Here is a 24441-nt window from a genome sequence, read left to right as displayed (position 1 = left end):
CTAAGGCACTTCAAATGGAAGTAATTCAAATTTCTGGCATAATGCTGATAGTCTTTCCAGATTTCACAACCATACAACAATGAGGTCATCACAATGGCTCTGTTCATCTTCAATTTGGTAGGAAGATTAATACCTCTTGTCTCCCACACATTCTTTTAGAGCCTCCCAAATGCCAAGATAGTTCTGGAAATGCATTTGTCAACCTCATCATATATGTAGACATATATATATAGAAGGTATACTGCCAAGGTAAACGAACTCATGCACAGCACTTAAAATCTCTACATTAGCTGTAATTGATGGTTCCTCCTATGAATGGTATAATGCTGGCTAGTGGGAAACCTATATTTACCTAGTGTTAATTTTTAGGCCAAAATTAGCAAAAGGGACAAAGATAGATGCATTTTTCTGACATCTCAGCCTGAGAAGCTGCATTGAGTGCACAATCACCTGTGAACAAAAAGTCACACACAAACTCTACCTCCACTTTTGTCAGTTCTAAGCCACAGAGAAAGGACTAAAGCACTCAAGTAACAACTTGTAGGAAAAAAAATTCATATTTTCCTACTCCTTCTGGTTTGGGTCCAAAGTTGCTGCAATAGTATACTACCTCAAGTAAGCATAACCTGGCATAATTTTCCCTACGCCTCCCTTAAAGATTGCTTAAAGCTGTATTATAGAGTGTCATTTAAAAATTCTCCATGCCCTAGCACTGGTAGTTCAGGTAGCTAGATAATGTTATGTAGTAGAGATTAAGTGCATTCTTGTAATGTTCTACCAGTTGGAGAAGTAAGTTGGAGAATAGAGGGCCTTGTTCTATCTGTGCTATGAAGATATGTTTGATGAGTATTAAAAAACAAACAAAGAGGAAAATGAAGATTTAAGTATTCAAAAGTTTTAATAGTCATCTCTCATAGGAAGACTGATAGAGAAGTTTGTAGTTACTGGGGCAGGATCTGGATAAGAGTATAATAACTGCATTCCAGGAAAGGAAGAGGATGTACTCCAGGGCAAAAAAAAAAATGCCTCCTGGGCGCATACTAAGAACCATCACCACATGTAAGATAGCAGTTACAGATACTAACTGATAACTTTGTCTCTCATTACAGTACCAGATCACAGATTAGGGGTGGAATGAGGAGGGGACTTATGCTGAGGAGTGGCATTCTGGGAGAAAAGGAGATTTGTTTTCTGGTCCTAGGCAATGCAACCATATAATAGCAAATTCAGAAACTAGCAGCAGCAGAGCATTGTCTCAGATTTAACTTCTAGACCAGTATAAAGTATACAGAGAAATAACCAGGGTAGGAATCTTAGACAATAGGAAAGCTTTTGGTATTGTCATTGTTATTGTTGTTTGTTCTCCATTGTCGAAGAAGACTGTGACATCAGGAAGGGGATTCCACAACTTGCAAGTGAATTGGATTTAAGTGAGGGAGGGTTATGAAAAGATACCAGTCCAGTGGAAAGATAGTGACTGAAATCAGAAACACTGTTGCTTAAACCAAAATCCAGGGCAGGAACTCACAGAACTCAGATTGGGGAGTAGGAGGCAGAGATCAGACCTTTCCCTAGATCACACAACTTTAGGAGCACTGATAGTTTGCAGGTCTCCATTTTGAACTGTCCTTGAGAATCTGGAATAACACAATACTCTGTACTCCCAATAAAGCATCAACAGGACTTATCCAACCAAAAGTTCACAAAGCCTAGCTCTAACATCAAGTTGAAAGTCAGGAAGTATGCTAGAAGAGGAGGCAAACAAACATAAAGAAGAATCCTGTCACAATGACCTATTTTGTTGAAAGGGGTGTTACTATTGTTTGTCTTATACTGAAGAGGACCATGATGTCAGTGAGGTGATTCCATGGCATGGAAGTGAAGTGGATTTAAGTAAGGCAGGGCTATGCAAATTCAACAGCTTCACTTCTCCTCCAGAGCCATCTGGCTCCAGTGGCAAGATATAGACCATGATGACTGGAGAAAATTCTAAGTGCCATCAAGGAAGAGAGGGAGAAGAAAAATTGGGGAAAAACATGAGAGCTTTGGAGGAGAATTATGAAAAAAGTCAATAGCATGGAAAAGGAAACACAGAAATTGATTAAAAGAAATTCCTTACAAAAAGAATTGACCAAGTTGAAAAAAAAAACACTGAAGAAAACAATTCCTTTAAAGGTAGAATTAGCCAAATGGAAGAGGAGTTGGAAAAGCTAACTCCAGAAAATAATTCCTTAAAAATTAGAATTGGGAAAGTAGATACCAATAGCTCTATGAGACCTCAGGAATCAATCAAACAAAATCAAAACAATGAAAAAAAAAGAAGAAAAAGTAAAATACCTCATTGGAAAAACAACTCACCTGGGAAATAAATCCAGGAGAGATAATTTCAGAATGATTGGACTACTTGAGGGCCATTATAAAATATATATGTAGCCTGGACAGCATCTTTTTTTTTTTGGCTTTTACAATATAAATTTATTTATTGTTAGGTTTCAATATTCACTTCCACAAGTTTTTGAGTTCCAAATTTCTCACTCCTCCCCCACCCCAAGATGGCATGCATTCTGAATACCCCTTCCCCTGGTCTGCCTTCTCTTCTATCTCTCCCCCTCCCTTCTCTTATCCCTTCCCCTTCATTTTCCTGTAGAGCAGGATAGACTTCTGTACCCATTTCCTGTATTTCTTATTTCCCAGTTGCATGTGAAAACATTTTTTTAAAACACGTGTTTTTAAAACTTTGAGTTCCAAATTTTCTCCCTTCCTCCCTCCCCACCCACAGTCATTGAAAAGGCAAGCAACTCAATATAGGTTGTATATGTGCAGTTATGCAAAACACTTCCTTAGTAGACATGTTGTGAAAAACTAACTCTATTTCCCTTAATCCTATCCTGCCCTCCCATTTCTTCTATTCTTTCTTTTGACCCTGTCCCTCCTCAGAAGTATTTGCTTCTGATTACCCTCTTTCCCAATCTGCCTCCTCTCTATCCCCCTGCTCTCTTGTCCCCTTCTCCCCCTATTTTCCTGTAGTAAGACAGATTTCCATACCCAATTGAATGTGTATGTTATTCTCTCCTTAAGCCAAATCCTATGAGAATAAGATTCCCTCATTCCCTCTCACCTTCCCCTGTTTCCCCTCCACTGTGAGAGACTTTTCTGTTTTTTTTGTGAGATAATTTACCCCATTCTACCTCTCCCTTTCTTTTCCAAGTATCATCCTCTCTCATCCCTTAATTTTATTCTCCAGATATGACCCCTTAATCTTCAACTCACCCTGTGCCCTCTATCTATCTATATACATACATACTTTTTCCTTCAACTACCCTAATACTGACAAAGTCTCATGAGTTACATATCATCTTTCCATGCAGGAATGTAAACAGTTCAATCTTAATAAGTCTCTTATGATTTCTCTTTCCTGTTTACCTCTTCATGTTCCACTGGAGTCCTGTATTTGAAAGTCAAATTTTCTGTTTAGCTCTGGTCTTTTCATCAGGAATGCTTGAAAGTCCTCTATTTCACTGAATGACCATTTTTTCCCCTGAAGGATTATACTCAGTTTTGCTGGGTAGGTGATTCTTGGTTGTAATCCTATCTCCTTTGCCCTCCGGAATATTATATTCCATGCCCTGGTCCTTTAATGTAGAAGCTGCTAAATCTTGTGTTATCCTGATTGTGTTTCCACAGTACTTGAATTGTTTCCTTCTGGCAGCTTGTAATATTTTCTCCTTGACCTGGGAACTCTGGAATTTGGCTACAATATTCCTAGGAGTTTTCCTTTGGGGATCTCTTTCAGGAGGAGATCTGTGGATTCTTTCAATTTCTATTTTGCCCTCTGGTTCTAATATCAGGGCAGTTTTCCTTGATAATTTCTTGAAAGATGATGTCTAGGCTCTTTTTTTGATCATGGCTTTCAGATAGTCCAATAATTTTTAAATTCTCTCTCCTGGATCTATTTTCCAGGTCAGTTGTTTTTCCAATGAGATATTTCACATTGTTTTCTAATTTTTCATTCTTTTGGATTTGTTTTACAGTGTCTTGATTTCTCATAAAGTCACTGTCTTCCAATTGCTCTATTCTAATTTTTAAGGAAGTATTTTCTTCAGTAATCTTTTGGACTTCCTTTTCCATTTGGCCAATTTTTCTTTTTAGGGCATTTTTCTCCTCATTGGCTTTTTGGACCTCTTTTGCCATTTGGGTTAGGCTTTTTTAAGGTGTTATTTTCTTCAGTATTTTTTTGGGTCTCCTTTAGCAAGCTGTTGACTTGTTTTTCATGATTTTCTTGCATCACTCTCATTTCTCTTCCCAGTTTTTCCTCTACTTCCCTTACTTGCTTCTCAAAATCCCTTTTGAGCTCTTCCAAGGCCTGGGACTGATTCATATTTTTCTTGGAGGCTTTGGATGTAGGAGCTTTGACTTTGTTGTCTTCTTCTGGTTGTATATTTTGATCTTCTTTTTCACCAAAGTAAGATAATATAGTCTGACTCTTTTTGCTGCTTGCTCATGATCCCAGCCAATTACTTGAGTTTTAAACTCTTGTTAAGGTAAGAGTCTGCTTCCAATGTGGAGAGTGTACTGTCCCAAGCTTCAGGGGTTTGTGTAGCTGTTTTCAGAGATACTTGTGGGGACCTGTAAATTTTCAGTTCTTCCAAGGTGGTATGATAAGGGGCGAGGTGTTTACTCCTTTCCTGGCCTGTGACCACAAGTATTCCTTTCTGTCCTGTAACTGTGAGGAGGGGCTTCTCTCCACAGCCACTACAAGCTCCACCATGCCAGTGCTCCTCCTCACCCCAGCACTGCCGCCCAGAACTGTGACCCAGATCACACACGGGCAAAGCAAGAGATTCCTGCCTCAGCACTGGCAAAGAGATCCCTGCAGTCCCTCTCTGATCAGCCACTGGATTCCCCTCAGTCTGTGGGCGGAAGCTGGGAAGCAGCTGCCCCCCCAGGCCAGGCTCTTGGGGAATGGAGCTGAGACCCCGCCTTCCTCTCTGACCACCGACAGAAACAGACTTTTCCCACTGACCTTCTAAGTTGTCTTTGGCATTGTGGATTGAGGAGTCTGGAAACCTCCACAGCTGAGATTCAGTCCTCTGAGGCCTGCTCCAGGTTTGCTGAGGCCTGCGCGCCCATGGTGCACTGTGCTGCGCTCCCAGCCCAGTGCGATACACCTTTCTGATCTATCATCCAGATTGTCTTGGGCTGGAAATTTGTTTCACTCTGTCTTTTTGTGGGTTCTGCTGATTCAGAATTTGTTTAGAGCCATTTTTATGAGTATTTGGAGGGGTTTGGGGGAGAGCTCAAGCAAGTCACTGCTTTCACTCCGCCATCTTGGCTCCTCCTAGCGCTGCCCATATTGTTAAAATGCTGAATCTATGCTTACGTAAAAGACTATTTTACAGAGCACTCACACAAGACAGGTGCTTTCATGGTTGTCAGAAGTGAAACAAGGACACCCTGAAGGACCCACTGAAGAACTTTGGTATCAGTTATGAGTCATGGGAGACACTGGCACAGGATTATCTAGCGTGTCATACCTGTGTCACACAAGATGCTGTGCTCTATGAGCAAATCTGAATTGAGGTAGCTCAAAAGAAATGTGTGATACACAAATTTAGACATAATCTCACCCCCCCAAATATTCATGCAGACCATTTGTGCCCAATCTGTGGTAGAGTCTTCTTACCTTGTATTAGTATGATCAGCTACAGCTGGACACATTGTGCATTGGACCCAACATCATGATGTCATTTGTTTCTCTTTGAACCTAAAGACAAACAACAAGACCACCTAATCTATTTGAAAGTTTTGTAATGTATTGTGAATTGTCAATTCTCAGTCATCAACCTCAATATCCTATCGCTGAAAACTGGTTTTCAACATATCTTTGAAGTGCCTTTAGAAAAATAAGCATGTATCTTGTATAATTAGTATTTTCAGTTGCCAGTTGCAGTGACCGTGGCATCTTCATGATATTCACTTTGGGAGTGATTCAACATTGACGATGGGTCTCCATTCCAGAGTCTGATTATTGAAGACTTTTTTGTTCTCTGTTTCTCCATTTATCATCATAAAGGTATATGGGCTTAAGGAAGTGGGGATCAGTCCTTTTTCTTTTAATAGTTGCAATCAATTTATTAAAAGAGATGATTGATTAGGCATCTGTAATGGTGACTTCAACTTCTACATCTGGTTCAATGCTGATAGCGGTGATTTGTTTAACAATTTCAGAAGGACTGTGCAAATCAATAAGGCATTTGTGGATTCTCATCTGGAACTGATCCCCTGTCTTTGAATCTTCACCACAAGGAGTTTTTCTAGTTGTGATTTGGAAGTGTCTTAGTGGGCACTCAAACAGGTCCCTTCACTTTCAAGTTCTTTTCTTTGGCTCCTCTAATTAGGTCGGCACACATTTTCTCGAGGGATTTCACATTGCAGCTGCTGAGGGTGATCCGGATCCATTGAATGGCCACTTTGGGCTCCATGAGGGTCTTGCTGGTGTCTTTGAATGCCATGGCAGTGGAGCAGCTTCCTGACAGACTTATTCCTCGGTGAGAATGAAAAGTGGTGAGTCAAGAGGATGAGAGGCAGTGACTGCTGACTCCATGCAGCTGCAGCAGTGATACCTTCACCAAAGAGGCTAAAGCAGTTCTTTAAATCTAAAGCACAATGCCAATATTATATCTTTTTCTTAGTTTTTTAAACTTTATTGATTATACTGTCTTTATCAAACTTCAATTTGATTTGAAATCATAATTGTTTCAGAATCTTTGAATTAATCTTCCAAATATAATATCTCTAATGATGTAACTTTCAATGTGATGTCTATAGCATTATCCTTTATCAGTACACTGTGGATCAAAAGTATTTTGAGATGGATTTTAGCTAGATAATCCTAGGCAGCCTCAGGTGCTGGTGGTAGTAGGATTGAGAAGGAATTTTTTTTAAACTGTTTTAAATGTACATCTTCTTCTATTCCAGTGTTTATTTGTGACATGTAGAAATTCTGGGTTCCCAAGTAATATGTCAATGAATGAAAATGAATAGTCGAGCCTACCAATATGAGATGGTTTTGTTTTCAAGTATAGTGAAAAAAATGTACGCTTGTTGAAGAACATACTGGTGACAGTGCAGAGTTTCAGCTTACAAGGCTGATAATCAATGGATGTTGGGGGAGCTCCAGCAAATCATAATGATATTGATGGGTTACGAACCATAGTTTTTTGCAGGATATGTGGTTTGTAATGAAATCCTATCTATTTTGAAGTAATTGAGGCAATATTAGAAAGGTAGGATTGAGTAGTCAATAGAAGAATCAGAAACTTGGAGTCCAGAAAACCTGGGTTCAAGTTCCACCTCTGACATATATTAGCTCTTTGACCCTGGGAAAGCACTTCACCTCTCAAGGCACCAAGCAACTTTATAACACTATGCAATGGAGAGCAGGTGCTAATCTCCACTGGTACAGGAGTTTCCAATTCTGATGAAATTGAATATCTGGATTACATATGTATATATTCATATATACACATGTATGCATATATGCACATACAATTGTATCTGTACAGATATATGCATAGACATGTAGATGGATGTATGTTATGATCATATATAAGTTCAATACAAATACCTGCATAAAGCATACATGTACAATGAATTCTGTGTTAGATATGTGTAGTTTGAGATGCCCATAGGATATACAGTTGAAAATATCTAACAGACAGCTGGTGATCTGATACTGGGACTCAGAAGAGAGACTGGGTCTAGAAAGAAATGTATGGGAGTAATCTGCATAGAGAAGATAGTTGAATTAATTGGAATATAATAAACCAAAAAAAAAAAAACAAAGAGAGAATAGGGAAAAAAAGGGGGAGAAGAAGAGAGGGCCCAAGACAGAGCCTTATAGTATAGACAAAGTCTATCTCTAACCTACTTTGCAATTCTAACATTCTACAATTTCTCTCCATAATACTAAAGTCTGAGTTATTTCTCAGAACATATTTTAACACAGAAATAATATAATGCTAGGATTCTAACTCACAGTAGCATATTTAACATGCAAAATAACATATCCCATAGAATTTATTGTTTCCATTGTAATATGTGCTAAATTAGTTTGGGGTTCATGACCCTCACCTTTTTTACCATTGTTTCTATGCAGAAAATGAATTCACAATTGTGAACAACTAGCTTAGACACAGACTTTAGAAATATGAATAGAGAGTTATTTTCACCCTCAGGGTTTGACTCTAAAATTGTCTACCATCTATTTCACCATTTAAAATTCACTTGCCATCTTTATGGGAATGTTGCCATGTCATTTAAATGATGATTCAAATGGGGGCACTGACTCAAATATTTACACCAATATTTTCTTATTGTAAGCATTAGTTCCAAATCCTTGGGCTCTGACTCCTTTGTAGAACCTGTGCAAGCTTCTGGGGGTGCTTGAGTTTGCCCTAAATTCATTTTGAAGAATAAAAAGGGGATTCATTGTAACTGAGTCCAATTTCTATTTCAGACCATCAACAGTTCTGTGATCTTGGCTAAATCATTAAACCTATCAGAGTTTATAAAATCTCAACTAGAAACATGAGGATAACAATATTTATACCTTCTATTTCACTGGGGTTTGAGGAGGAAAGCAAATTGCAAAATTTAAGAAGATAGCCTATAGAAATATATACTGTTGTTATTGAAGTTCATGTTAGTATTTGCAACTTTCATTATTTTTTTTTTACTCACCAAAGAACATTACCAAACATATCTGCCTATCTGACCACTTTTCCAGTTTGTTTTCATTTGACAAAGATGCTATCCTATTTCTGGAGTACTTTAAGAAATTTGGATTACCTTGAACAGTACATTCATAAAATTTGATGTCTGTTGGAAACTGGCTGAACTATGACTCCACTATAAGCTTTGCTTGGATTTGAACCTTTTCACATCTGACTTGGTCAATTACCTGGCTTTGCTTTCATGGGTTTCCTTTCTGGCTACAGTCTTGTGATGCAGATCCTCTGCATGTTTTTCATTTTAATAATGTCCTTGCTTTGTGTAGGACCATAACTTCATTCTCTGCCTCTAAGTAGACTGTATTCCAACCTCTTAACACAGAAACCCAGTTGCTGCTGATCTTGACATTGAACATGACTGAATAGTCCATTATCAGTAAAAACAAAACAAAACAAAATTTTTAAAAGTAGCAAAACTCTGGCTGCGATATTTAAAAGAAAATATTTCCAAAATGTCCTACATATTTGCTGCAGAAAGAACAGTCACCTGGGAGAGATTCCCTCCCCCACTATTATCAATAATGTCAGCATTTAAAGGCGGGAGACTGTCCCCAAAGATGAGAAATGTGTCAGTATCAGTGCCACATTGTTAGCTGTATATTCCATTAAGACAAAAGCAGATTGAAGAGTAAGCCCCATTACATATCACTACTCTGTGTCATTAGTGATGGAAAATGCATTTGACAAGATATCTTCAATACTGTATTAAGCTGATCAAGTATTTTATCTGACAGACTATTATAGATATGAGTAAACTTCTCTTTGATTGAAAAACATATATATTTTTCTCTGTCAAAATTTCTCCAGGGTGCTAAATAATTTGTTTTCTCTATATATAGTATATGTCATATATTCATAGTACCAGTGCTATAATCTAACTCAAAATTAGATTCAATCAAATGTTCCTCAATTATTCAGGTTTCTTTTGTATAGTATAAAAAATTAATACCAGGTCATTAATTTTTGCCATGATGAAAGGGAATAATCCTTGTAGAGAATGTGCTGTCATCATCAGTGCCATCAACGTATTACCAATCAACACCAATAATCTCTCCCCTCCCCCCACCCCATGATGGCCTGCATTCTGAATACCCCTTCCCCCAATCTGCCCTCCCTTCTATCACCCCCCTTCTCTTATCCCTTTCCTCTTCTATTTTCCTGTAGGGAAGGGTAGATTTCTATACCCCATTGCCTGTATGTCTTATTTCCCAGTTGCATGTAAAAACAATTTTTAACATTCATTTTTAAAACTTTGAGTTCCAAATTTTTTCCCTCCCTCCCTCCCCACCCACCCTCATTGAGAAGGCAAGTAATTGGAAACAGGTGAAATATGTGTAGTCATGCAAAACACATCTATAATAGTCATGTTGTGAAAGACTAATTATAATTCCCTCCATCCTACACTGATCTCCCATTTATTCTATTCTCTCCTTTGACCCTGTCCCTCCTCAAAAGTGTTACCTTCTCATACCCAAAGAGGTATAAAAATGTGCATATGCTTTGACCCAGCAATAGCACTTCTAGGGCTATATTTCATAGAGATCATACAAATGGGAAAAGGACCCACATGTACAAAAATATTTATAACAGCTCTTTTTGTGGTGCCAAAATATTGGAAACTGAGAGGATGCACATCAATTGGGGAATGGCTTAACAAGTTGTAGTATATGAATGTAGTGAAATACTACTGTGCTATAAGAAATGATGAACAGGTTGACTTCAGAAAAACCTGGAAAGACTTGTATGGTCTGACGCAGAGCAAAGTGAGCACAACCAGGAGAACATTGTGCTCAATAACAGCCATGTTGTGTGATGACTAATACTGATAGACTTATCCCTTCTCAGCAATACAAAGATCTAAGATATCTATAAAGTCCTCATGATGGAAAATTCTATCCACAGAAAGAAATATGAAGTTTGAATGCAGAATGAAGCATACTATTTGCTATTTTTTTTTCTGTTGTGTTTTGTTTCTTCTTTCTGGTGGCTCCTCCTGTTGGTTCAAATTCTTACATACAACATCACTAATGTGAAAATACGTTTAATAGGAATATATATGTATAGCCTATATCATATTGCATGCCATCTACAGGAGGGAGGTTGGGGGAGAGAGGGAGAAAAATTTAAAACTCAAAAAGCTTATGGAAGTGATTGTTGCTAATTCAAAATAAATTAATAAAAAAGTTTCTTTCTGATTACTCCCTCTTCCAATATGCCCTCCCTTCTATCACCTCCCCCTCATATCCTCTTTCCTTCTATTTTCCTGTAGAGTAATGTAGAAGCTGCTAAATCTTGTGTTATCTTAATTATGTTTCCACAGTACTTGAACTGTTTATTTCTGGCTGCTTGCAATATTTTCACCTTGACCAGGGAACTCTGGAATTTGGCTATAAAATTCCTAGCAGTTTTCCTTTAGGGATCTCTTTTAGGAGGTGATTGGTGGATTCTTTTAATTTCTATTTTGCCCTCTGGTTCAGACTATTAAGGCAGATTTCCTTGATAATTTCTGGAAAGATGGTGTCTAGGCATTTTTTTTGCTCATGGCTTTGAGAGAGTCCAATAATTTTTAAATTATCTCTCCTGGAAATATTTTCCAGGCCAGTTGTTTTCCTAATGAGTTATTTCACATTGTCTTCTATTTTTTTCATTATTTTTGTTTTGTTTCATAATTTCTTGATTTCTCAAAGAGTCATTAGCTTCCATTTGCTCTGTTCTAATTCTTAAAGAAATATTTTCTTCAGTGAGCTTTTGGAATTCCTTTTCCATTTGGCCAATTCTGCTTTTTAATGCACTCTTCTCCACATTGGCTTTTTGGAGCTCTTTTTATCATTTAGCCTAGTCTGCCTTTAAAATCTTATTTTCTTCAGTATTTTTTTTGTGTCTCCTTTATCAAGCTTTTGACTAGTTTTTCATGAGTTTCTTGCATCACTCATTTCTTTTCCAAATTTTTCCTCTATTTCTCTTAATTGCTTTTCAAAATCCTGTTTGAGCTCTTCCATGGCATGAGACTAATTCAAATTTTTCTCAGACACTTTGGATGTAGAAGCTTTGACTTTGTTGTCTTCTTCTGGTTGTATGTTTTGATCTTCTTTGTCACCAAAGTAAGATTCTATAGTCTGTTTTTTATGCTATTTGCTCATGTTCCCAGCTAATTATTTGACTTTTAAACTCTTTTTAAGCTCTGCTTCCAGTGTGGAGGGTGTACTGTTCCAAGCTTCAGGTGTGTGCATCTGTTTCAGAGATACTTCTAGGGACCTGTAAATTTTCAGTTCTTCCAAGGTGGTATGATCTAAGGAGAGATGTTTACTCATTTCCTGGACTGTGCTGTGGTCTATGAGTGACCACAAGCACTCTTTTCTGACTTGGAACTCTGAGGAGGATTCCTTCTTCACTGTTGCCACAAGTCCCCCACAACAGCACTCCTACTTGCACCAGGATGGCCATCCAGGACTGGGACCCAGATCCAAGCACAGACAAAGCTAGAGAATCCTGCCTCAGAACCAGAAAAGAGATCCCTGCATTCTCTATCTATCAGCAACTTGATATAACCACAGCCTGTGGGCTGAGAGCTCTGGAAGCAGCCATCACCACTGTTTTCCCAGAGCTGGGACTGTATCATGCTCATCTCTCACCAAGATCCAAAAAATCTTTACCACTGACCTTCTAAGTTGTCTTTGACATTTATGGTTGAGAAATTGACACAGCTGCCCATGATTCAACCCTCTGAGGCTTGCTCCAGTTTTGCTGGGCCCCTTCTTTGGTGGCATGCCCCACACTGAATTGTCTTGCTCTCTCAACCTCGTGCTACAGACATTTCCTGTCAACCTTCCAGGTTGGGCTGAAAATTTGTTTCACTCTGTCTTTTTGTGCATTCTGCTGCTCTAGAATTTGTTTAGAGTAATTTTGTACATGTATTTGGAGAGGTTTGGGGAGAGCTCAAGGAAGTGACTGCTTTTACTCCACCCTCTTGGCCATGCCCCTATCTAGGGTTTTCTTTGCAAATGTTTAACAAGTAGCTTACAAAAAAAGGCACAACACGCTTTTAAATTTAATTTGTATCATTAGCATTTTATCTCTTTCTTAAGTCTAGACAATCAATAAAATCATAAAGCAAGATATGATTTGTAGCATTTGCTAATTCCTCAGGTATAAATGCTCAAAATGAGAACCAGAAGATAAATATAGAAAACTAAGAACATTGTTGCATGGCAAATTAGTTTAATACACATATATAAAATCAAGTGTAAAAATAATGAGTGGTTGAAGTGAGTTGATATGAATTGGTCACCAATAATTTCATTTGAAGGCTAGCTAAGTGGTGCAGTGGATATAACACTGGCCCTGGAGTCAGAAGGACCTGAGTTCAAATCCAGCCTCAGACACATAACACTCACTAGCTGTGTTACTCTGGGCATGTCACTTAACCCCAATTGCCCCAACAAGAATAATAATAGTAATATAATTTGACCACTTATTAAATAAATAAGCACTTATTAAGTCCTTACTTTGTGTCATGCACAGTACTAGGTAGTAGAAACACAGTCCCTGCTCCCAAGGAGCTTCTGTTCTAGAAGAGGTATACAGAATGTTCAAAGATAAGTTAAAGGATGTGTACAAAATAAATGAACAGTGATTTTGTGGTGGAAGCAGTAAAAATTAAGCAAGGCAGGATAATTCATTTGTATGTGTGCACTGTTGTGAGAACCAGAGGAAAGCATGTAGGATATTGAGTGGAGCTCTGTGGAAAGACAATGAGATGTGTACAAAAGGCTTAGATGAATTCTGAGTGAATGTTCATGTCAATGAGATCACAAGCCATTCAGTACCAAAGTAGTAAAAATTACCACACTAAGAACTAGGGTGGATCCACGAATTAAATGAGAGTAGATTTGACTTTCAAGTAAAGTTATAGAACAGGTGTTTCTTCCTCATAGACTTAAAGGATGCTAAGGATTTTAAAAGGCAGAAGAAGAGCATTATGGGGATGGGGAAGAACCTATGGAGAGGCATGGAGGTAAAGACCAGAATGTTTTATATGGAAAAAAGCCAATAGGTTATTTTGGCTGGGGTATGGGAAACATAAGGGGAAGGAGGATAATTAAGTGATCAGTATAGGAAAGTAGACTGGGGATGAAGTATTAAATATGAAGATGAGAATTTAATAATTAATCCTAGAAAAGTCACTAAAGCTTCATGAGGAAGCAAGTGACATGGCCAGACTCACCTTTTAGAGTTATAAGTCAGGAAAGCTTTTTGCAGAATAGACAGAGATACTAGATGCAGGGAGACTGCTTAGGAATTTATTACAATAGCTTCAGATAATAGATGTTGCTCTGAATATCTGGATTAGGGAAAAAACAAAAACAAACCCTCATGTCCCATCAGCTCCCTTGCTAATAACAAACTACACATTCATTCTTTCAACAGAGCTTGTATACAGAAAAACACAAGGTGGTTATATAACTTCTGAAAATAGACTGATTAAAATATGAATGTTATTTATATTCTAAATTTCTTTTTTATTGCCTTTATTTCTTATCCTTGCAATTATGAAATACAATGATATGGTAGTTACTGGGATGGAGGAAAAAAAGTAGAGGAAAAGTGACAGGGAATAAAGACCAAAGTAAAGTAAGCACAGACCAGAAGCCTGTGTGGACCAGGAACTAAAGGTCTCAGGAAATTCAGAATCCAAAAGACTAATATGGAAACAAGAAGCTAGAGACAAAAGCAAACATTTTATGACAGAGGTCTGCCCTACATCTGGAGGGATTCTAATAAAAATGACATAAAAATGACTTTTTGTTTGACATAATTCTTCCCTCCCTGCATCGACTCCTTTAAGGTAATGAATCAATTAGACACCTTTGTTCTTCTGTGATCCCAATCTAGAGCTGCAGCCTCTGTCCACTTTGCCTTTGCTGAGTCAGTTAACTAAGTGAGACTGTGGCCTTAGAGTAATTAAGGTTCATAGCTCTAGAGGTGGAAAGAGCTATAAAGGCTATCTAATTTAATCTCTTCATGTTAAACATGAGAAAACATGCTAACATAGCTCTGGGGACCCTCCCCATTCCAAGTTCTAGGGAAATCCAGAGAAAGACAAAGTATTTTCACATGCGTTATCCCATTTGAGTTTAAAAGCAAATTTTTGACTAGAAGGATAGGTATTATTCTATTTTAAAATGTAATGAAACTAACTCTCCAAGACATTAAACAACTTGTATACTTTCCTTCTTTCTACTTATTCCTTCACACTCCCATAAACCTGCTTTAGAAACTGTTCTTAGCTGTTGGAAAGGATATGATCACTAAATTCACTACATAAAGAATAGACTCCACTTAATTTATACATTTTCCAGATAGAATTTTCATATTACGGTACTTGGAATTTGACTCTTCCTCCACAAACTAATATGTGACTTCACAGAGAAAAAAAAATCTTGGGGGGTCACCCAACATACTTATGGATCTTAAGGTAATATATTCAGAGTCAGATGGGAACTCATCAATCATTTAGGTCCACACTGCCCTACCTGTTTGAAAAATGTGGAAATAGGCCTAGAGAAGTTAATTGATTTTCTGTATATCACACACCTAGTATATTTCAGAGGTGTGTTTTAAATATCTTTTCTTGACTCTGATACACATACTATGTCCACTTTCTACACTAATTTTCTTTACATTTTCATTTTATTAAGTGATAAATCATTAAACCCCAGTGATGATGCTAGTGGCAGACTACGTTTTCTGATACCTGTCCCCAGTATTGCCAAATTCTCTTCCTCTTTCATGAAACAATGACGACTAATTTGATTTTGTTTAATATATAGGAAACACTATTATATTTCAGGGTCTGTCATGCAATTCTATCAATGGACACACTTCTAGTAGCTTCCAGGTACTGGCAAGATGTTCAAGGTACATGATTCCTCTTTAACAGCATGAATTATTGATCCTTCATGTTATTATGAAATTTGCAAGCACAAATATCCGTGAACACATATAAGCCATAACACAAGCAACTTGATATTTGACAGAACTTTATGCTTTATGAAATGGTTTCTTAAATTTGTTAAACCCTGCCGCTTTGTCCATTTGAGTCACAATTGATCCATTTTATACTCACCATTTGCCTATAATGGAGTCTGACAGAAAGCAACTGTTCTCTTGGACTTAAAAAAGGTCACAGTACACAATGATATTTTTCAAGAAAGTTTTGTGCTTTAAAAAGTAATTATGTATCTCAGGTTTATTTTTTAAAGAGACATACAAACTTCTTAGATGGAAGTTACCTACTTATTGGAAATTTAAAAAAAATAATGTATATTTCACAATGACAACCACTTCATTGGTCCAAAAAAGACTGACAAACTACTTGTGATAAGGGATCTCTGATGGCTCCATCAAATCAATGGAAACAAGAAAGCTTCAAGAAGCCTTGGCTGAAGCGCATTTTGGAGCTTACTTCCCGAGTTCTCTCAGAACAGTTCCCTAAACCTTAGGATTAACTTTTTTCATCTGTAATTGAGAGGCTTTGACTAGATTACCTTCGAGGCCTCTTCTGTCTCTCAGCATATGATCCTATGATCCTGTGAATTATAAAATGACTCATTCTCCAGGATCTTACATACTTGGTATACATTTTACCCCATGGCTAACCTATTTCAAGTTCAGAATCACATCTTATCAATGATTATATGCACCAAGTCTCAGCTTGAAAGGGACATCAAAAGCCATCTCATCCTGAAAAATAATACCAACAAATAGTTATCAAGCCTTTTTTTTTGAAGACATTCAAAGAAATTATTTGTCACTCAGAATCTTTGTCATTTAGAAAAAAAAATCCTTACCTAGGGGCTGGAGATGGCAGGATATTTTTCCTTATCTCATCACTATCACGACCATCTTTACTTTCAATTTTTTTTTTCAAGATTTCCCTCCAGGCTGTCCCTTTACAGATAACATCTCATGTATTATCTTGTTTATTATTAGAAAACAAAATAATAATGAAGAAATTAAGAGAATAAAGAAACATTTACATAAGAAAATCATGTCATTCTTCATATCCTATACAATATTTACATGAGTGCCCAACAACAACAACAAAAAACCATGACCAAACGTTAAGTGAATGTAGTTGCCTTATTAATAGTCAGTCAGTCATTCAGTTTATTAACTCTTATGAACTAATTCATTGTGCTAGATAAATTATCAAGAATATTTCTACAAAGCTATAAAATCCTACATTATCAACATAAAACCTTTTTTGTTTTCTAGATTGGCTGCTTATCTTATAGTCTTATAAGAATCAAGCCTAGTAATGTAAGTCAAAGCACACTGAAAACCAAAGTGCTAAGGATTAATAACTACCGATTACTTGATAGTCATTACTGTAATCAGTTATGGAGTCTGGTCAGACTACTAGGCTCTTCTTCCCATAGGAAGATGAAAAGATTCACAAACAAAAATAGCAAAAAATGGCTGATGGATCCATGAGAGAAACAATCTGTCTTCTCTCCAACCCTTAGCCCTGCCCATATTCTCTAATAAAAGAATTCAAAGAAATTGTTGTACCTTTAACTAGCTTTAACAAGTTTACTTGTGATTGGAGTGTAATGTTTATCCTTTGGAAAACACCCCCCTTCCTCCCTCTCTGCCACTGTTATATATATACACACACACATACACACATCCAGCCTTTTAAAAGATTTTATATGCTTTATTGAAAAGTTGAATGATAAACTTTTCTCAATTGTCATCACTAAGCACCCAGTGTCTATTTACCTCCCATTGCTATAGATTTGTTACTAGAACTGAACTTCCTATTTAACTGCTTAATGTCTGAAAGCTTTTGAAAAGAAATATTTACTTCAAAGATCCAGCAAGAATAAACATGCAAATATTTTCCCCAAACCTCAAAAGCATTCTCTATGCTACCTCTGGTCCTTAGGGGGTAGACAAAAAAAAAAAACATAACTCATCTAGTGTGTTACCTACATGATGGAATCAAGGTCTAAAAAGATCTTGACAGGCTAGACTGTTGGGCTGAGTCTAATAAAAGGAAATATAATAAGGATAAATATAGTCTTGTGTTTAGGTTAAAAAAATCACTCTACAAACAATTTACAAAATCATATGAAGAACTGGGGATATTAGGCCTGGAGAAGACAAAGCTCATGAGGACATAATAGTTGCCTCAAGTACTGGAAAGTTTACGTGGAAGATAGATTTAGATATATTCTATTTGGCTTCAGAGAACAGAAAATAGAATGGTGGATGAGCGTAGCAAAGTTGCAGGGAGGGGGTGGAGGTGGGGGAGTGGGGAGGAAGGGAGAAAAAAGATTGATGTAAATTAACACAAACTTACTAACAATTGGATCTATATCAAAGTAGAATACACTGTTTAAGTAATTAATCCTTGCTCTCCCCCTCAGCCTGCTTTATTGGAGGGCTTTAGGCAATAGCTGGATGATCACTGAGTTTGCTGAATAGAGAATTCTTTCTTGGCTGTTGTCAACTACATTGTCATTGAGCTCTATTCCAACTCTCTATGCCAAATTCTATGGTTCTGGGTTATATAATCTATGAAAGACTATACATTTGTGATTTAAATAGTCATACAATTCTGTTGAAATTGTATTTCCTCCTAAAATTTGTCAGATTTTGTGTAGTTGAATCCAGTTTGGTCACCTACATAGATTATATAAAAGACTAAGGAATTGAGTAGTATTCACTGGTTAAACCACAGATAGCTATTAGGGAAACCATGGAAAGAGCAGCTGTGGTTCTCAAGGACAATTATTCCTCACTTGTTGGGTTCATCCTAAGAATGGTAGCCACATGCTCTCTAGGTGCACCTGTGCCTGTTCTCCCTGTTAACCATATGCTGAACTAGGGTGTTAACTGGAATCAAATGGAGAACATTTACAGCAGAAACTCTGTAGTGTTCCACATATGCTAATTATGCTTGGGACAAGTGCAAAATCTGTCGACATTATTCAAACAATGATACACTGATTACTGAACGGCTGCATATGAATACTTTTCACTTGTCCTATTCTTAAACAAATAAAATGACCCTTACCAATAAAACACAATTAAAATAAACACTAGCACTGCTACAGTAATATCCATACACTCTGAGGGCTGATGATTATTCTGAAGTTGTTTTGTGATACTCCTAAGTGATGAATTCACTCTTATTCATACAATGCTGAATTTCTTTCCTTTTTTTTCCCCACTTGTCAAAACAATATCAATTAAATAGGACACATATATTGATTCCACATCACACCATTTCCATAGATTTTGATAAAGTTCCCTTTTCCCTTATTATATTTTAACCATTCATCACTGTAGAACTGAAATGTAATTGCAAGTCTACCAGGAACTCTCTAAATAAGAGCAACAATGTCACATATATTGTTCATTTTGATTTCCAAACACTAAAGAAAATCTGAGGAAATACAGATATACATGATGGTAAATAACCATCAGATATTGCATTTAGTTGATATTTTTGCTGCAGTTGAAGATTCTCAGTAGGAAAGGAGACTCGTAGAATCTATCATTTCAAATCTTAAGTCCACTTAAGTCAGAGAGTGGTCTAAATGTTCTGAAGTAATGAAATGATCTACAGTAATCGGTGCCATATTGTATTCTGAGTTTGGTGGGTTTTTTGTTTTGTTTTGTTGTTTTGTTTTGTTGCTGTTTTTTAATGGAGAAAATACCAACAAAGTAGAGGAAGCCTGGCTATTTGCCTCACATGGACATGGGAAAAAGTCAAGTTAGGCATCTCCAGAGAGTAGCTAATGGTTTTCCACATAGAGTATCATTCCTTCAGTGAAGAGCTAATGCAAATTTTGTGTGGTGGTGGCTGGTAAAGGCCACTCCAGGAAGTAGTACATATTAAATGGGCAGTGTCAGATCATTTGACTAATGCCGTAATTTGTTAGTCCTGTTCACAGCCTTCTGACTCTGGCTCTATTTATAATATAGCACTGCCTATTTTGCAGTGCTCTCCCTATTTGAACAGAGACATTCTTCATCTTAAGTGTTTATGCTAATCAACTCATAATGCAGAATCATTCTAGACTTGCAATTATCAACCTACAAAATGTTGCTTTACAGCAAACTGTACACTGATAATGTAGCTACAATTAATCTCTCTAGTATTGTTCATTTGTTGCTATGGAAATACTCTTCCTCCACAGAGCTATTAGTAAACATTATATTAGGGTTGCAGCCAATGACAGAGCCAACCTTGGCAGCCACTGCAATAAAATTTAGAGGTGTATTATTGCAGACATGCCATATCTTACACAAACACAAAAGTGTATTTAAGGTATGTTTCTCCCCCTCTTTGAAGATATGTTTTGGTGAAAAAAAACACAACAAAACAGATAGCAAATACAAATTATAATAATGTGAAATTGGGCAGTCATTTTGAAAAGCAGACGTAAAATATATATGTAATTTTATATTTCAAATCATTTTACCTTCATCATTGTTTAAAGAAGAATGTTTTCCAGTCTCAGTTTTCTTATCAATATCGAGTATTTATTGCAGAAATAAATACTGAGTAGATACTAGTAATTGAAATTTGAAAAATTTAGAATTATCTGGATCTAATTTGAATGTCACCACTTCTTGTTTTGGAGATAATATGTCCCTTAAAACATACTGAAAGCACTTTTTTTACCTTCTCTTCCATTTCCTGATTAATATTATCTGTGTCTATTTCTCTAGCTAACTTACATCTACATTTGTATATTTATTTATAATTACCTTTACATCTGTACATATCTAGATATACAGATACAAATAAATTTCCATCTACCTATAGACATATTGAACAAATTAATGTATATATAAGCAATGCACACATACATACATACATATGTGCATTATTTGAGTTATATATTTATATACAACCATATATTGACTATAGCTTTGATGATGTGTAAATATGCATTTGTAAATACACAAATCTATACACATATTTTCTCTGCAAAACAATTGCTATATATATAAGTCAAACTTTCCTTGTACCATTTCATATAATTTTCATTTGGACACAAAAATAATTACCAACAATTCCTAGAATATTAGACTCTCTCTGTACAACAAAACATAAGAAGATTTCAACTGGGATGATCTGTTTTTTTTTTCACCATCTTAAGTCAAATTAATTAGCTGTTTGCAGCAGACTGATGGTCCACTGGAATAAACTATCACACTTGCTTCAGTTAAGTGACTTTAGTTACATAGGCATAACTTATGTCTCCACAGCATGGATCTGCTTATCAAAGTGTCTGAACAATATAACTCAGTGATAATGTCAAATAAAAGGCATAGAACATTTCACTGTTACTTAAAACAGAAACTGGTTTATCCCTTTCTGTTTGATATGACTTGGTCTAATTTAATACTTTTTAAAACATCATGATGCTTCAAATTTTAACCCCCAACTTGTTCATGTTCAATCTTCAGATATTTAGTTAAAATCTTAGAAATAATTAAAAAAATGTTCTTGTCTTGTCATCTGTGAAAATGAATATTTGATGGAGTACAAAATACTAGAACTCCAATGCATAACAGTTTTATTGGGGTGTTTTTTTTGCCATCTTACTTCATAGTTTAAAACCTGGGAACAAAATAACTTTGATTTCCAAAATCTGTCATTGATTTTCAGAAGATTTCATGTCTCGTTCAAAAGAACAAAACTGGTATTTATGGGGAAAGATAGCATAGTGCATGGAGTTGCAGAATAGTTTGAAACATCATTTTGTTTCATAGTTATCATTTAAAACATACATGCACACATTGCATGAGATAAAACCTTTACTGCTACATTGACCTGAAGGAGCTCCATGAAATCACTTAATGGTACACATCAGTGCTTTGAGTGATTCATTTAATTACAATCAATGAAGAGTGGTAGATCTGGAAAAGATTTGTTATTGGATATGGCCAAAGTCATTTGTCCACTAAATCATCAGGTAATCTCGCCAGCATGAGTCTTTCGATATTAACATATTAATTCAAAACTTAATTCTTTAAGAGTTGATTTTCTTAAAGGGAAAAAATTTCCCAAACAACTCCCTCTATAAACTATCTATAATTTAAAATTTCTATTTTTCCATTGCCAAATTGCACAATTTCAAAATATTACATAATGCATGAACAGTTCCAACGAATCTGTTTAGATATTCTTATTGTATAATAGCATTTAAATTTCAGTAATTTGAAGTCAATAAAGTCTCCAATTACTGACTTTACATATAGGACAGAAATAGTGCTTATACTGAGGAAATATTTAGGACACTGGGCACCAATCATTTGGACTGGTGGTTCCAAAGGAAGAGCTTCATCTCTCAAGATTCAGTTCAGACAGTGGACCTTGTTTCCCTGTAATAAGCATTAATGTGAGACAAAGTGCCAGATTCCCAGAGGCATCCTGGAACACATTTCATCTGGCTACATCTTTATGGAAATTTTGACCACTGACTCTTAATTAGACATTCACATTTGCATGATAAAATTCCCTAGTTTTAGCTAGAAACCATCCATAGCATTCATTTGCATAAATCTCTCTGTGTATGAAGTAATATTGCATTAAAGTAAACAGGGGAGAAATAAAACTTTGTTGTGGGCTGAGGTTAAGTTGGCACTTCAGGTTGCACATTTAAAATGGAAAACATTAGTTTTTCTTGAGGACAAAAGTACTGTGACTTTAGATAATGATAGGAGGTGCGACTATGTTCAATGAAATGAAAATCTTTCTAGAGGCTAAGAAAATCACTTAGAGTTTTACCTGTTAAAGGGAGCAATGCTGATTGTTGGTGAGATAATGGCTGTTATAAGTAGCCTATAGTTTAAAAGCAACAAGAGCTTAAGGTCCAAGGAACCACACTTCTTAACTTTGCTAGAAAGGGAAAATTAATCATATGAATTGAATAATTCTAAATGTTTGAGGGACCAACCATTGAATAAGTGGAAAATATTAATTTTCTCAAATACAAAATTAGAAGAATTGAGTGGTTTTTAACAGCCTTACAAAAACAGGCTTAATGGATTAAATGAACAGTTAACTTCAGTCTCACCTTCACTTATAGGTGAAACTTGTGAAGTTCATGCTCCCCAACTCACAGTGTGGGACCTTCTTGGAAGGCTATCTGTAGTTTAAACTCTTCTGTGAGGATGTAGTATCTAAACCATAGCTCATGAGCCCTGACTAGTGTAGGTACCTTTAATAGTCAGAATACATACTTAATTCAATATAAAGCGATTTAATGAAATGGCATAGTAAGGGGGAAAAAAACCCTATAAAATATTTATCTCATAAACATCAAGAATTCATATTCACTAATCATATTCACTGTAGATGAGACAGATGGGGAGGCACACTAGGAAGAAAAAAGAGAGTATCTCTGGAGAGGTGCAACAACATGGAACACATATGGCTGAAGTATATGTGTGGTGAGATACATCTGTAGTGATCACATGTGGCCAGCACAGACAAGCAGAGGAAAACTCATTCCTCTGATGCCAAAGGGCCCCTGATGACTACTAGTAATGTTGCTATGCTACTTTTAGTGGTCTGCTTTCTGTTTCTCTCACAGTTTGGACTGGACTTTTTGCAGACTTCTTTGAAGCTTGTCTCACAATCTCTGCTGGATACTTTCCTATGGAAAGGTAGTAGTCTACATCAGATTCTGCTCTACTAGGAGCTCCATTGAATCTAGCTCTTGGGTCAATGAAATCTATATCTTTTCCTAAAGGACAAAATTGCTGTGGCTATTATCCTCTAACTTAAAACTCACAGTTTCCACCCTGGCACACACATCACGCATTTTATAAAAGGTAGTATAAACTTGTCCTGGGACAAACAAGAAATCTATCCTGTGTCCTTCACTCAGATTCTTGAATACTAAGTGCTAAAGGGTCACTGATGACTATTAGTGCTATTGCCATGCTGCTCTTGGTAGTCTCAGATCTCTTATCTTACCAGTGGTAAAGTCTAAATATCAGGTACCAAGGTTTGCAGAACAAAGATCTCATCAAGAAATATTTCATTGAATTGAAACAGAATAAAAATAATAACATTTATATGTCTGCTACTGATATTTGAAAGATTAATTTTGTCTGTGAAATAGAAGGCCAGATATGAGTTATATTTGAAACAAATAATTTTGCATTGTCTATTTGAAATGTGAACAAATATGCAAAAATAAATAAAGACCCTGACCTCAGGTAGTTTATATTCTACTGGGGGAGACACTCACTCCCAACTACTTCTTAGTGACTCAGATTCCCTTCTTCTCCTCTCTTGGAATTCACCATTACTAATGCTTCACTAATTGCTCCAACTAATTCTTTTCTCCAACACATTGTGTTCCCTGATCCTATAACTTTGGACATACTTTCATTTGCACTGCATAGCTCTCCTTCCTCACCTCTACCTCTTGTATTTCCTGGCTTCCTTCAAGGCCTAGCTCATGTGTCACCTTTCTCTCCTTCACCACGATGCCCCAGATTTGCTTTTTACATATTTTGTATCACCTTTCTATGTATATGTTCTACACACAAGGTAGAATGGCAGCCCCTTAAAGACAAGAACTAATTCAATTTTGACTTTGTATCACCA

General features: G+C 36.5%; 1 pseudogene; it reads right to left on the bottom strand.

The window, feature by feature from the left end:
* Positions 1–6151: 6151 nt before the first annotated feature.
* LOC110212592 (small ribosomal subunit protein uS10 pseudogene) lies at positions 6152–6512 on the bottom strand (annotated as a pseudogene).
* Between the last annotated feature and the right edge of the window lie 17929 nt (positions 6513–24441).

The sequence above is a fragment of the Phascolarctos cinereus genome, unplaced genomic scaffold (genome assembly GCF_003287225.1).
Source record: "Phascolarctos cinereus isolate Bilbo 61053 unplaced genomic scaffold, phaCin_HiC Scaffold_4;HRSCAF=312, whole genome shotgun sequence".
Classification (NCBI taxonomy): Eukaryota; Metazoa; Chordata; class Mammalia; order Diprotodontia; family Phascolarctidae; genus Phascolarctos; species Phascolarctos cinereus.
Note: the sequence above shows the minus strand (reverse complement) of the source record. Positions and strands in the feature narration are given on the sequence as shown.